General features: G+C 43.7%; 1 protein-coding gene across 2 annotated transcripts in view; it reads left to right on the plus strand.

The window, feature by feature from the left end:
* The first annotated feature begins 495 nt into the window (after positions 1-495).
* b4galt4 (UDP-Gal:betaGlcNAc beta 1,4- galactosyltransferase, polypeptide 4) overlaps positions 496-13,196 on the plus strand; it is a 50,895-nt gene continuing 38,194 nt past the window's right edge. The window contains exon 1 of one of the 2 annotated variants that reach the window (XM_067992739.1): positions 496-1,060. The gene's annotated coding sequence lies outside the window, so the exon portion shown is untranslated. Of the gene's footprint in view, positions 1,061-1,133; positions 1,459-13,196 lie in introns of those variants that run through there. The other variant, XM_067992740.1, reaches the window with a different exon arrangement.

Consider the following 13,196-nt stretch of genomic DNA (forward strand, 5'->3'; position numbering starts at 1 on the left):
CGCTGTGCGTTCTCTGGACTCGGGAGCGTCGGCGCTGTGCGTTCTCTGGACTCGGGAGTGTCGGCGCTGTGCGTTCTCTGGACTCGGGAGCGTCGGCGCTGTGCGTTCTCTGGACTCGGGAGCGTCGGCGTTGTGCTTTCTCTGAACTCGGGAGTGTCGGCACTGTGCTTTCTCTGAACTCGGGAGCGTCGGCGCTGTGCTTTCTCTGAACTCGGGAGTGTCAGCGCTGTGCTTTCTCTGAACTCGGGAGCGTAGGCGCTGTGCTTTCTCTGGACTCGGTGGTCTCGGCGTTGTGCTTTCTCTGAACTCGGGAGCGTCAGCGCTGTGCGTTCTCTGGACTCGGTGGTCTCAGCGTTGTGCTTTCTCTGAACTCGGGAGTGTCAGCGCTGTGCTTTCTCTGAACTCGGGAGCGTCAGCGCTGTGCGTTCTCTGGACTCGGTGGTCTCAGCGTTGTGCTTTCTCTGAACTCGGGAGTGTCAGCGCTGTGCTTTCTCTGAACTCGGGAGCGTCGGCGCTGTGCTTTCTCTGGACTCGGTGGTCTCAGCGTTGTGCTTTCTCTGAACTCGGGAGTGTCAGCGCTGTGCTTTCTCTGAACTCGGTAGGGTCAGCTCTGTGCATTCCAGAGAACTTGAATTACTCTGCAGCAGACTAGATCAAATTACGTATTCCAGACAAAGGGTTTGGTGACTGTTGTCGTCCCACGTCCCGTCGCAATAGGAGAATGTTATTGCCATCGAGGTTGTGGCAATAGAGGCGACCTTGTCTGTGAGCTGTTTCGCTTCTGCTTCCGCCTGAAGCCAAATTCCAGGAAACACAACCAGCGCTGGCCAACTGCAGCTTCCTCGATGAGGGGGGAGCGGGGGTGTCTCGACTCTCGGCTCCATCTGCTGCTGAAAGTGCTCGATTCATTTGGTTGACTAGGCTGGAGTCTCGCTCGGTGCTGGAGCTTTTTGCGCCTGGCTCCGCACGGCGCTGATGGTTTGTTATCCGAGGTGGTGTAAAATACGGTTACATTAGCGGCGGAGAGCAGCTCACATTAGGAGTACAGCAGCCACGTTAGGTGAGATCTGAATGTTTGGTAGCCTGGTCATGGTGGGACGTTATTTGGACCCTTTTCCCCACTTCAGGTTCGCTGCTCGAATCTTTTCCTGCATGAAAAATATGTTGATGTGTTTTCTAGGAGAATCATTGGTGTATAATTTCGATTTGTTATTTGGCGGGGGTTGAACTGGTGTTTAGGTATCTCGGTGTTTTTATTTTAAAATAAATAATTACCGCTCGACTGAAAAAAAAGTGGGCCATTAGCATTAAGGTTCAGTTCCTGTCGCACAAAACGGATCGGTTACACCGGGTTCCAGTGTAATCGCTGGGCGGATTGCGGTTCGTGCAGTGAATCAAAGCCTTGGCTTCATTATAGCAAGTGTTTTCTTTACCACAAGGAGGTTTGTCTGCGATTTGGTGAGTTTGACGGATACTTGTTGCTGTTTGTTAAGATGGCAATCCTGATACTAAGATGCAAGAGGCCAGTGGATTTATTTTTACATTTTATTTCTTTTCAGTGGAAGGATTGTTGCTTTACTAAAGTGTAGGTGATGTAGGGGGTGGTGGTGTGTGTCAGCTTCACCTCTGACTTCTGAGTGGTCCGAATCGCTCCCACTCCCTGGGTTCTAGACCTTGGACTTATTTGGGGGTTGTGACAAAGTGCAGCAGACAACTGGTTTTGGTACAAGTAAAGAAACTGGGTTTATTGAAGTCACAAATGAACTTATAACGTTAGGATAACACTGAGATTATACAGACATACAAAGTACACTTAGTTAAGAATGGGGAACACACGGCATAACGAGGGAAAATCACCCTACTAATCCCCTTACCCTTGTCCCACCCCCAAAACCTAACTAAATTGAACTAGGAGAGGTCAGGGATCATGCTCACCAAACCAGGGTTCCTTGACAGTTCAAAATCCAGCCAGGTAAGCCGGTTGCAGTTTTGGGGTACACTCTTTGTGTCCTCTGGGCCCTGCCGTCCCCACGTGGTCCTGGTCTGTGGAATCTGCGAAGGTTCTTCAGTTGGATAGAGTCTGTTGGTGCGGTAAGGCGCAGTTGTGGGTGGGCGATCTTCGTGGAGGGCTGCGGTTGCCTTGTTGCTGCTCCAAAACTGCTGTTTAAAACTGAACTGCTTAGAACCTGCTCCAAAACCAACCCTCCTCTGCTTCGTAACTGGTGGCCCAGTTATACTGTTTTTTCGAATTTCTTATCTGAATCCAAAACAAGGTTAGTCCTTTGTCTGATTATGGTGGGCTTCTTCAGGTGATTGTTGGCTTCCTGTCCCCGTAACTAGTCTTGAACTGAAAGCCATTGTATTGATGGGTTTGCATAATTGCATTGATTGCTACCTTCCTGCTTTTAGTAGTTAGTAGCGATAATTTATGCAAAGTTTTGATGGGCTTTAGTTTCGTGTAAGCTGAAGTCTTTCTCTGGGTTGATTGTTTTAAAGGGAAGAATGCGTATTCTGTCTCCTCTCGTTGTCTGGTTTCAGGCTACAATACACACTGCACCCAACAAGCCCGGGCATGTCCAGTCCCAGGCCCTCATGGGCCTAACCTCTTGTCTGCAGGGATCCACATTTAACCCAGCAGTTGGGTCCTCTGCCATAAAAGTCCAAAAGTCATATCCTCGTTGATGATATGAAAAATGTGGGAATTTTGAGAACCCTTCAGTGATAATTTTACTGGTTGGTAACCTCGAGTGAAATGCAGCTCAGCTTGAACAGTGTTGGCTGCTTTAGGTGGCATTTTACTTGTGAAGTATCAGCTTGGCTCAGTGGTAGCACTCTCACTTCTGAGTCAAAAGGTTATGGGTTTAAATTCTACTCCAGAGATTTGAGCACAAAATCTAGGCTGACACTTCAGAGCAGCACTGGGAGTGCTGCACTGTTAGAGGTGCCGTCTTTTGGATGAGACGTCTGCTCACTCAGGTGTGCGTAAAAGATCCCATGGGACTATTTTGAAGAAGAGCAGGGGAGTTCTCCCTGCTGACCTGGCCAATATTTATCCCTCAACCAACATCACAAACAACAGATTATCTGGTCATTATCACATTGCTGTTTGTGGGACCTTGCTGTGGGCAAATTGGCTGCCAAGTTTCCTACATTACAACAGTGACTACACTTTAAAAAAAAGTGCTTAATTGGCTGTAAAGTGCTTTGGGACGGCCTGAAATCGTGAAAGGCGCTACATTAGTCTTTCTAACACCAGAGACAGCCATCAGTGTTTCCTTGTTATGTCGTGGGCATCTTTTCTGGGATCAATGCATGATTTTGGCTTTAGGTGAGCATTTGTGGTTATACAAAAATATTTCTGGCCTTATCTTCATATCTGTAAATCACCCCCAACCAACTGACAAAAGTGAAGTTCAAAACGGGCCAAGATCTATTTTGATTTTTAAGGAACAATACATTGGTTCCCTGTTAGCTCACTGGTTAAAGTAGTGAGTATCTAAGGTTGGGGAGGGTGAGTTAAGCCAGTTCATTATCCAGTGACCCACAAAAAAACAAGCACTAAACAAGGGACACGGCAGTTGAGCATAACACAAGTGACATAGTGAAATGCTGGAATAGACTCGGTGGCAGAGCCATTGGGGGATCTCCCCCCACCAGCCAATAGTCTCAGAACATTCATGCCACTTACAGCACCAGACCATTTTCTTGACTGAGTTCTGCTAACAACAAGAGATTAAACTTGGTGCCCTCCTGGTCTGTATGGACCCATACCAGGCCAAATAGTGAGTCACCCACTAAGAGAGCCCATTCTGAGTATGCTAAATGTGTAATTTTATAGACAGCATAGGTTTTAATTGGAAGTCCATAAGGACCATGAGGTCATGTTGAAAGTTCTGATTTTTTTCATGCTGGTCTGTCATAAGGCACAGAGCAGAATAAAAATGTTTGTACTAAGGCTGGTTAATTCCATAAGGCAAGTGGGGAGCATCTTTTGTGGTACACACTGCCTGAAAGCAACAGGCTCAATTTCATTCTCCTCCCCGCAAGCAACAGATTCACCAAGTGTGTGCCCATGAATATTGTCAGGCAGATCGATCTCTGCTTGGGAGTACAGTAGTAGATGTAAAATTATAGTGGAGTTATTTGTGCCTGTTTCCACTCGGCGCCAACCATTTGTTATCAGGAATGACCCGTTCTATTTAAACTGAAGGACTGTTTTAACTTGTATTGGTACACTGACTTTCAACAGAAAGCTAGACTTTTGAAAAATCTTGCAGCTGTCCATCTTGCATGGCTTGATCAGGATGAACTGGTTCAATCATGTCAAAATTTGAAAAGGCCAGAAATGCCTTGAACTGTGAGAGAAAAGTAGGAACTGAGGGACTGGAATGAAGGGAGTACCAAGGTGTCTAAAGATAAACTTTCAAATTGCTGCCTCTGTAAATTAAGACTGACTGGTAAATATTTAAAACGATGATCAATAGTGTTCAGGAGAAATATATTCCTCTAAAAATCAAGAACAAACTAGTTAATAATGAAACACCAAGGATGAATAACGAGATAAGGGTAAAATTGAAACTAAAGGAAAAAGCATACTCTTAAGTACATAGACAATAAAGGAGAGGATGACAAAAGGGAATACAAAGAGGTTAGGAAAGAAGTCATGAACGCAATTAGGAAAGCAAAAAGGAACTACGAAATTAAATTATCAAGGAATATAAAAAGAAACAGTAAAATAGTCTACAGACATATAAAAAACAAAAGAAAAATCAGAATAGGGATAGGGTCACAAAGGGATGCACAAGAAAAACTCACAGATAATGACAGTGAAATGGCAGAAATATTGAATAGTTACTTTGCCTCAGTATTCACCATGTAGACTAACAAGATGGGCATTACATTAGAAGAAGAGATCAAAAAAGATATAAAAACATTTAAAATAGAAAGGGGGGAGATAATTGATAAACTAATCAAACTTAGAGAGGATAAAACCCCTCTCTAAGTTTGGATTGCATCCACAAATATTAAAAGAAGTTAGGGAGGAGATAGCAGAGGCACTATTGCATATATATCAAAAAATCATTGGAAAAGGAAATACTGCCAGAGGACTGGCAGACAGCTAATGTCATTCCTATATTTTAAAAGGGTGATAAAACAAGTCCAGGGAACTATAGAGCAGTTAGCGTAACATCAGTGGTAGGAAAGATAATGGAACCTTTACTCAAAGATATAATAGAAAAACATCTAGAAACCGAAAATATAATAAAGAATAGTCAGCACGGATTTCAGAAGGGAAATTCATGCTTGACCAACCTTATTGAATTCTTTGAAGAAGTAACAGAAAGAGTAGAAAAGGGTAATTCAGTCGATGTAATATATTTGGATTTTCAAAAGGCCTTCGCTAAGGTACCGAATTGTAGACTCATAACTAAGGTCAGAGCATGTGGAGTCAGGGGACAGGTAGCAGAATGGATAGCAAGCTGGCTACAAAACAGAAAACAGAGAGTGGGAGTCAAGGGTAGCTACTCAAACTTGCGAATGGTGGGAAGTGGTGTTCCACAGGGATCAATGCTGGGATCACTGTTGTTCACAATTTATATCAACGATTTGGATTTGGGAATCAGAAGTACAATTTCAAAAGTTGCTGACAACACCAAATTGGAGGGTGTAGTTAATACAAAGGAAGAATACCTCAAAATGCAAGAGGACATTAATAAACATGTAGAATGGGCGTGTAATAGCAAATGAACTTCAATATAGATAAGTGTGAGGTGGTGCATTTTGGAAGGAAGAATAAGGGGGCCACATACCGCTTGGACAATAAGAGTCTAAATGGGATAGCAGAGCAAAGGGATCTAGGGTACAGATACACAAATCACTAAAAGTAGCGACATCGGGTTAATAAAGCCATAAAAAGGTAAATCAAGCACCGTGGTCCATGTCTAGAGGGATACGATTGAAAAGCAGAGATGTTATGTTAAACTTGCATAGAAACTTGGTTGGACCACACTTGGAGTACTGTGCACAGTTCTGGTCTCTATATTATAAAAAGGTTATAGAGGCATTGGAGAGGGTGCAAAAAAGATTCACAAGGATGATACCAGAACTGAGAGGATATCCTTATCAGAAAAGGCTGAACCGGCTGGAGCTCTTTTCTCTAGAAAAGAGAAGGCTGAGGGGTGACCTGATGGAGGTGTTTAAGATAATGACAGGGTTTGGTAGGGTAGACATAGAGAAAATGTTTCCACTTATGCGGGAGTCCAAAACTAAAGGTCATAAATATAAAATAGCTGCTAATAAATCCAATAGGGAATTCAGGAGAAACGTCTTTACCCAAAGAGTGATACCACAAAGAGTAGTTGAGGCAAATAGTATAGATGCATTTAAGGGAAAGCTAGATAAGCATATGAGGGAGAAAGGAATAGAAGAGTATGCTGGTAAGGTTGGAAGATGTAGGGAGGGAGGTGGCTTGTGTGGAGCATAATTGCTGGCGTAGACTAGTCGGGCTGAATGGCCTGTTTCTGTGCTATAGTTTCGATGTAATTCGATGTAACTGGAGGTCACTATTGTGGGATACACAAAGCTGAAGTGATTTGGAGATAAAAGGTGACCTGAAACCCCACCTTGAGACAATCCAAGGTCTGAAATAGAATCTGAGATATTTTTCATGCAGGTAGATGCATGTTAAGTGTTAACCCTTTGAGATTGACCATTCTGCTCCTCTCGTGGTATTTAGCCCTTTGTGGCACCTGTAGCTGGCTCTCTCACAGTAGAAACCTTAACTGTCTAATCTTCCAGTCCTGGTGACCATCCCACCCAATGCACCTCTCAGATTAAGCTCTCAAACCTCTTCCCCATCTCTCTTGTCTCTTCCATTGTCTCTCTTTCTGGTCCCAAACTTTGCCAGTGGACCACCAATCAGTGCCCTGCTCCACCAGAATGTTTGTTCAGTCATGAACAAGGCCCTTGCCATCCACAACTGTATTGTGGATGGATCTACTGACATACTGGCCCTGGCAAGAAAGCTGGCTTATGAATGGCAACTCGTTTCCTATCACTGATGTTTGCCCACCTATCAACACATTCTATCACTCACCCCCCCCACCCCGCACCCCACCACACCCCCAAATGTTGTCAAGTTATACTTTGGCCCTTCCACCTACTCATTTGTCCTCTCTAACTACCACTCCATCTCTAACCTCCCTTCCCTCTCTATGGTCCTTGAACATATAGTCGCCTCCCAGCTGTATGCTCAAAATTTCCTGTTCAAATCTGCCAGTCTGCCTTTCACCCTGTTCACAGCACAGAGTCTGCACTGAGATAACATCCTCTGGGACAGTGACCACAGTGCATTATCCCTACTTGTCCTCTTCGAATACTCCACAATATTTGTACTAGATATATACAATACATAAACTGCATCAAATAAGAAAGGTTTCAGTAGATCTTGACAGTCTCTGAACTATTGCATGGATGATGATTCTACAGAGTCCCTCTTAGCTGCCTCCAAGTGAAATAGGCAGCAAGTTGAAAATCTGCCTCAATGAATTTACCTGCTAACCTCAGTCTGCAAACTCATACATTGACAGCTGTCAAAGTAACTGATGGAGATGGATGCAATCAACTTCCGACTACACACAACCAAATCAAACAAAGCATCTTGGATATATTACTCCTGTTAAAATGTGACTAGCTCAGAGTTTTGAATATTGGCTATCCTCTTTTAAAGACACATCTAATCCAAAACCAATCTTTGATTCACAACACTCTATTTAAAGTCACATTTCAAAAACTACAGAAATTTTCCTTATGACACACGATGAAGCTCTGCTGTTACATGACTTCTTCTCCTGGCCCCATCCGCTGAGAAGACTGTTACTCACCGGTGCTGCTTGTACAGACCTATCACCGGTGTCTTGAATGGGTGAACTATCCAGAACTATGGCAACAGATTTTTAGTGCACTGCATGGGAGATGTGGACCCTTCCTTCTTTGATTAATTCTGCCTGTAATTATAGGCTGCTCCAATTTATGCTTGTTGTGGTCTCGTACACTACGTGGTGAAAAACCTGCCTTTTGTAGCCAACTCTGCCCAGTGACAGTAGCTGGAAGCTTTGAGAGAACTGTAGCCTGCTGTTGTCCGTGTGGTCGCTGTTCAGCTAGAGAAACCTTTGAGGGGAGAGGACAGAAACCTGACTTGGTGCAGAAACAGGAAAGCAAACTTACTAAAATCGAGGGTATATAAATAACCAATGAGGAAAAAAATGTCCACTGCCCTATCTGCTGTACTGTGTACTCTGTCATTATGAATGAATTATAATAGCCTATTGTTCATCCCTTTTCACTGTAATCCTATCCCTGAACTAGGCTAGGTGTTTCCTGTAAAACAAGTGCAAAAGGGCTATGTTGTGTGCAAGAAAGTCTTGTGAAGTGTATTGTCCAGTTTGTCAACAGTATACAATATGGCTCTGTTTGGATATGTGCTGTCAATGAGTTATCAATGCAGTTAATTTTTAAAAATTGTTAAAATTTTCCAGGGAAAGATGGTGCTGGAGCAGCTTGAAACATTTGTTGGGTGTTAACCTTGGAATAATTCTAGCATTGCGATGCAAGCTACTCCAAGACTTGCAATGCACCCGTTTAAAAGCTCCTTTGTTCTCTTTTCTCTTTCCTCAGCCTGGCTTCATGTCAGCACTTAGCTGTAGAAATTGTAAAAAGAAAAATCAGTGTAACTTAATTGAGGAGTTAAGGATTGGGTGAGCAGCATATGAATGAAACGACCATATAAACAAAAATGTGAACATCAATACATTTCCCTTCCTGTTAGCTGATTCTGTCAAAGCTTGCTCATTTCCTTTTCTTCTTTATGTGTCATGTTTTTTTTAGGGTGTGTTGTTCATAAGATGTTCTGTTCTCTAAGCATGAGTAATTTGCAACCTGAGGTTTTGAAATGCTAGTTACAGTATTTGCTGTTTTGATGGTAATGGACTATTTATTTGATAATGAAATGTCTGTTGACAAGTAAGGTTAAGCAGATTAAGTATTGATAGGTTGGACAAGATAAGTAGTGATGGTAATCCTACCAAGCAATAGGGCAAACAAAGTGCTGAGTCCCAAGGCTATCTCTATACAGATAACCTACCTATTCAATGTTGATTTTTGTCTTGTATCAATCTGTATACATATTAGTTTAAAATCCATTTTTCTTTATTTACAAGACTTGGGTAAAGCTATCCTCAAGAGAACAATCAAATCAAAAAGTATTTTACTGCAGGGCAGAGCTAGTTTTAGTGAGATTATGAATGTAAAAACTTTAGAAGACTCACCTTAGCCATGACTGAAAAGGGAACTGTATCAAAGCATGCAGTGCAGATGGGTTATATTGGATTAATACATCTGGCTCTTATTGTGCAAATCACATGACACTGTTGTATTAATTATAATGTTGTCTCCAGTATATTGTTACCTATATTGCATTCAGTCTGTGTTATATTGTTTGTTATGCAGTCACTTTCACTCGTTGCTGTGGTAGATTCTAACATCGTGTTAGAATCTCCGAAAGCTTGTGATTTCAAATAAAGCTGTTGGACTATAACCTGGTGTTGTGCGATTCCTTATATTTGTCCACCCCAGTCCATCACCGGCATCTCCACATCGTGTTACTACAGTATCCAATATTTTGAGGTTTTTTTTATCTTGCTCCCTGCTCCCTGCTTCCTCTGCATGGCTTCCTTATTATCCTGGTTCCATTAGATGTAATGTTACTCACTATATAATGACTATTTGTATTATTATGACAATTATTTATATTGTGTATCTATCGCATACTGTTTTTTTTTATTTAAAAAAAATAAATAATCTGAAGCAAGGTGGTGACCAAGGCTTACTTCAAGCATTCTTGAACATGGGTACCAGTATGGGCCTAAGCTCAAGCAGGGCCTTGTTGGTATCTCGAATTCTTTCAGCAATTTAAAAAAAATCAAAATACACTTACACAATTCACCTCTGGATTACAGAATTTTGGGACATTTATAATAGTTAAGTGGCTTGTTAGCTGCTTGAGAAGTATTAAGACTATTGATGATTGTTGTGGGTGCACTGGGGATTGACCGTAGGGTTTTATGACTGCTAATTAATACAAGTTCTCCAAAAAGCATATTTTTGAAAAATCATGCATTCCTGTAAAATTTTGTTAGCACATTGTCCCTTCAAGATTAACATTCAGCTGCCTCTGCTGCTTCCCTCGCTTTCCCTAGCTCACCAAGCCAAACTTCCCCTAAGATTTCCCACTATCCTAGTCCTGAACTCGCATCATTCTCTAGTTTCTCTCCTATCTCCCCTCATGTCCTCTCTGAGCTCATCTTGTCCCTGAGACCCACCTCCTGCTCCTTCAACCCTATTCCCACTAAACTTCTATCGACCCAACTTCCCTTCCTGGCCCCCATGTTAGCTGATATTGTTACCGGTTCCCTCTCCTCAGGTACTGACTGCCCCCTTCCCATCAAATCTGCCGTCCTCACCCCCCCTCCTCAAAGAAACCCACCCTTGATTTCTGTCCTTGCAAACTACCATCCCATCTCCAACCTCCCTTTCCTCTCCAAAGTCCTCGAACGTGTTGTCACCTCCCAAATCCATGCTTATCTTTCCCGCAACCACATATTTGAACCCCTCCAATTAGGTTTCCGCCCCTGTTACAGCACTGAAACAGCCCTTATCAAAGTCACAAATGACATCCTATGTGACTGTGACTGTGACTGTGGTAAACTATCCCTTCTCATCCTTCTCGACCTGTCTGCAGCCTTTGACACTGTTGACCACTCCATCCTTCTCCAACTCCTCTCCTCTGTTGACCAGCTATGTCGGATTGCGCTCACCTGGTTCCATTCCTGTCTATTGAGTCGTAGCCAGAGATTCACCTGAAATGGCTTCTCTTCCTGCTCCTGCACAGTTATCTCTGGAGTCCCCCAAGGATCTATCCTTGGCACCCCCCCCCCCCACCATTTCTCAACTACATGCTGCCCCTCGGCGACATCATCTGAAAACATAACATCAGGTTCCACGTATATGCTGATGACACTCAGCTCTACCTCATCATCAGCTCCCTCGAGCCCTCCATTGCCTCTGATTTGTCACGCTGCTTGTCTGATATCCATTATTGGATGAGCAGAAATTTCCTCCAACTAAATATTGGAAAGACTGAAGCCATTGTCTTCAGTCCCCACTACAAACTCCGTTCCTCAGCTACTGACTCCATCCCTCTGCCTGGCCACTGTCTGAGGCTGAACCAGACTGTTCGCAAACTTGGCGTCCTATTTGACCCTGAGCTGAGTTCCCGACCTCATATCCTCTCCATCATTGACCGCCTACTTCCACCTTCGTAGCATCACCCGCCGCCACCCCTGCCTCAGCTCATCTGCTGTTGAAACCCTCATCCGTGCCTTTGATACCTGTAGATTTGACTATTCCAATGCTGTCTTGGCTGGCCTCCCACTTTGCACTCTCCGTAAAATTGAGCTAATCCAAAACTCTGCAGCCCAAATCCTAACTCACACCAAGTCTCATTCACCTGTACCATTGTGCTCGCTGACCTACATCGGCTCCTGGTCTGGGAATGCCTTGACTTTAAAATTCTCATCCTTATTTTCAAATCCCTCCATGGCCTCGCCCCTCCCTATCTCTGAAACCTCCTCCAGCCATACAATCCTCTGAGATCTTTGCGCTCCTCCAATTGTGGCCTCTTGCACATCCCTAATTTTAATCACTCCAACATTGGCAGTCATCCCTTCAGCTGCCTCGGCCCCTAGCTCTGGAATTCTCTCTCTAAATCTCTCCGCCTCTCTACCTCTCTCTCCTCCTTTAAGATGCTCCCTAAAATCTACCTCTTCAACCAAGCTTTTGGTCACTTGGCGTAATACCTCCTTATGTGGCTCGGTGTCATATTTTGTCTGATAACGCTCCTGTGAAGCATGTTGGGATGTTTCACAACATTAAAGGTGCTATATAAATGTAAGTTATTTTTGTCAATAGAACTGAGCACTATGGAATTGTCAGCAAACAACACCATTCCTGACCTTATGATAGAACGAAGGTCATTGATGAAGCAGCTGAACATGGTCAGGCTAAAGAAGCTTTCCTACGGAACTCTGCAACGATGTTCTCGCACTCGAATGATTGGCTTCCGACAACCGTGACCACCTTCCTTTGTTTCAGATACAAACCCCAGCCACTGGAGAGTTTTCTTTTTGACCCCTCCCCACATTGACCTCAGTTTTACTGGGACTCCTAGGTGGCATACTTGGCCAGATGCTGCCTAGATGTCAATGGCAGCGACTTCTCTCCATTGGCAGACAGCTTTTGCATCCATGTCTGATCAAAGCTGCGATGAGGTCTGGAGCCGAGTTGTTCTGGCTGAACCTGAACTGAGTGCCGGTGAGCAGGTAATTTTGGGTAGGTGTCACTTGATTCCTTCCCTCATTTTACCAATGATTTGGAGGAGAATGGTAGGGCAGTACTTGGCTGGTGTAGATTTATCCTGTTTATTTTTTGTGTGGATAGCACTTACCTGGGCTATCTTCCACATCTTTGGGTAGATGCCATTATCATAGCTGAAGTAGAACAGCTTGGCTAAGAGGATGGCTTACTCTTATGTGGAGGTCTTCAGGACTGCAGCTGGGATGTTGTCAGGGTCCATCGCCATTGCTGTGCCCAATGCACGCAGTTGTTTCGTAATGTCACATGGAGTGCACCATATTGGCTGGACACTGGTATCTCTGATAATTGAGTATCTCTGGAGGACATAACAGTAGAATCATCCACTTAGCACTTTAGGCTGAACACAATTGCAAACACTTCAGCCTTTTCTGTTATGCTCAGGTGCTCAATTCTCCCATGGTTGAGGATGTGGATAATCATGGAGCCTCCTTCTTCTGTTAAATGCTGATGGACAACCAGGCAATTTCGACTGGATGTGGTAGGGCTACAGAGCCTTGCCCTGATCCATTGGTTGTGGGACCACTTTAACTCTCTCTGTTGCCTGCTGCTTTTGGTGCGTAGCATGTAGCTACTACGTTACTACCTAATTCTAAGGTATGCCCGGTGCTGCTCCAGATATTCTCTTCTATACTTCCCATTGAATCAGAGTTGGTCGTCTGGTTTGATGGTGACTGTGGAGTGAGGGATGTGCAGCGCCACGGAAT

The sequence above is a fragment of the Heptranchias perlo genome, chromosome 11 (assembly GCF_035084215.1).
Source record: "Heptranchias perlo isolate sHepPer1 chromosome 11, sHepPer1.hap1, whole genome shotgun sequence".
NCBI lineage: Eukaryota > Metazoa > Chordata > Chondrichthyes > Hexanchiformes > Hexanchidae > Heptranchias > Heptranchias perlo.